The sequence below is a fragment of the Penaeus monodon genome, chromosome 40 (assembly GCF_015228065.2).
Source record: "Penaeus monodon isolate SGIC_2016 chromosome 40, NSTDA_Pmon_1, whole genome shotgun sequence".
NCBI classification, from domain to species: Eukaryota; Metazoa; Arthropoda; class Malacostraca; order Decapoda; family Penaeidae; genus Penaeus; species Penaeus monodon.
In genome coordinates, this window is record NC_051425.1 from 26208598 (window position 1) to 26211097 (window position 2500).

General features: G+C 32.2%; 1 protein-coding gene across 1 annotated transcript in view; it reads left to right on the plus strand.

The window, feature by feature from the left end:
• Positions 1–1029: 1029 nt before the first annotated feature.
• LOC119597901 (E3 ubiquitin-protein ligase RNF13-like) overlaps positions 1030–2500 on the plus strand; it is a 19071-nt gene continuing 17600 nt past the window's right edge. The window contains exon 1 of the mRNA XM_037947567.1: positions 1030–1123. The gene's annotated coding sequence lies outside the window, so the exon portion shown is untranslated. The remainder of the gene's footprint in view (positions 1124–2500) is intronic.

The following is a 2500-nucleotide window of genomic DNA, read 5'->3' on the forward strand; positions in this document are numbered from 1 at the left end:
GTGTGTGTGTGTGTGTGTGTGTGTGTGTGTGTGTGTGTGTGTGTGTGTTATATATTTAAACACACACACACACACACACACACACACACACACACAACACACACACACACACACACACACACACACACACACACACACACACACACACACACACACACAATCTAATACTATATAAAATATATATATATATATATATATATAATATATATATATATATATATATATATATATATATATATATATATATATATATATATATATATATATATATATATATATTGTGTGTGTTGTGTGAGTGTGTGTGCGTGTGTATTTACTTTTGTTTACGTCTTTGTGTGTTTACATGTAGGTACATGTATTCATGTATGTATCTGTATTTAGATAGTTAATAAATAGATATAAATAAACCCACAGATAGACAAATAGATGTGTGCGTGAGAAAGGGAATGAATTTTGCTTTCAAGTTTTTTTGTTTTTGTTATTATTCCGCCATTATTCCATGAACGAATAGATATATCCGGTAGAAATTCAGAAACCGAAATTTCCATAAAATGTTGGCTTTGTTAAAATTGTCACTGTAACAGAACATCATTTTAATTTTGAGTGTGAATGATGCTAATCAAGATTGCTTAAAGTTTTAGAAACCTTTTAAAAAAAGTATTTGTTTTTAAGCTTTTATCAAGGAAAATGTGATCTGTTTGTGTCCAGTATTCAGAAGACACAGCCTCTTTTATTTGTTTTTTTTAAGATTATATAATATCAACATTCTTTTTTCCAGAAATTGGCTAAATTGATAAAAATAATATATAAAAATAATCGCTTTTAGTCATTGTCGGACGTCGTATCTTTTTAAATCCGTATTACAAAATAAATATTTTAATCTTATAATATGTTGGCAATATTAACAAATCACATAAAAATACGTTACAAACCTACTTATAAAATTATAATACATTATATTACAAATCACAAATAAGGATTTTAAAGCTGTTAATTATCGCTGATCTAAAGTTGGGAACTATAACCCGACTCGGATGTAAGAGTCAAGGCAGTAAATGCGCAGTGTGTGAAGGAAAAGTTGCATTTTTATTTGCTGATAATAATTTCACCCTAGTTTCCATCGGTGAGTTTTCTTTCTTGTTTTTAGAGAGTCGTTAATGTTCCTTTTATCGTCTTAGCATCTATACAGAAGGAGTAAAAGGCTAGGAAAGGCAGAAGAGCTTACGAAAGTCATCTCTTTTGATATTGCAACCAGTAAACTTGCAATGGACGAAAAAGTAATACTCATAGATTTTGTTATTGAAGCCTAATTCGTAAGTCACCATCACAATCTGCATCATCATCATCATCATCATCATCTACGTGATCTTCATCTGTATTTAGACTGTTATTGTTAATTATTGATCCCTCGTGTTCGTCATCCTCGTCATGATTGATGTATTTGCTATTCACATTTTAATTCATTTTATTGTTCGCTTATTCACTTAATTTGCTTAATGACAGTCTTTCTCCTTTGTCAATTGAAGTAAAAATTATTTAAAATGCTGTGAATTTGTGTTGTCATGATAAGCTGTCTGGTGCAAATATAGCCGTTTGTTATGATCTAGTTGTGTTTTTTTTTTTACATTAATTTTTTGTATGTTAATGTAATGTTACTGTTATTGTTTTGATCATTTTATAGGAAAGTTTTGGATATCAAATGCAAACAAATTAGGTAATAATGGATGGCGTTTGCTACATACTCCTCAGAGATGATAGTTTAATCCTTAGAATCCTTCTTTAATGATGACATTAAAGGTAATTAAGGGTGGTAAGAGTTTGTGCAATCACCACAGTCTCATCACGTCTCAGCGCTCAGGCTAAAAGTCGTCAAAACCCTACCATATATATTCTGGGTAACATTGAGGTTGAACTGTCGGAAAATTTTCCATGCATGTCAACAGGAGTACAGTAAAGTAAGTGTATGGAGTGGTTACCTTGATGAAAAATAAGGGAAAATTTTTCCTGCATGTCAACAGGAGTACAGTAAAATAAGTATGGAGTGGTTACCTTGACAAAAACTAAGACCCTTTCCATCTATGGCAAAAGGTGTGCAAATTGAAAATAAGGGAGATATAGGACAGACAAGAGTGAGGATCGCCCCTTTATTTTCTAAGTCCCTTCCATGTTTACTTCGTGAGAATCAAAACAAATGTGATGAGGAACTCATTACCAAGTAGTCCTTGTATTGCTAGGCGCTCATGAGAATGAATATTTTATCATTATCAGCGTCTGTTTTCTCGAATTCATGTATGTAATGCGTTCTTTTCATTTTATTGTTCTTCATTTACGTGTTTTGGTATGTATTTATGCACAATAACCTTGTGCGCCTGCACGTTTTGCCACTGGGAGATTTGACAGACCAGCAGCGCCATTACATCGAGAAATGCTGATGAAAAATGTTTAATTTCGAGTGCTGCGTCGATTCCGGGTCATTTTTAAAGCCCTTTTGTGGATATAC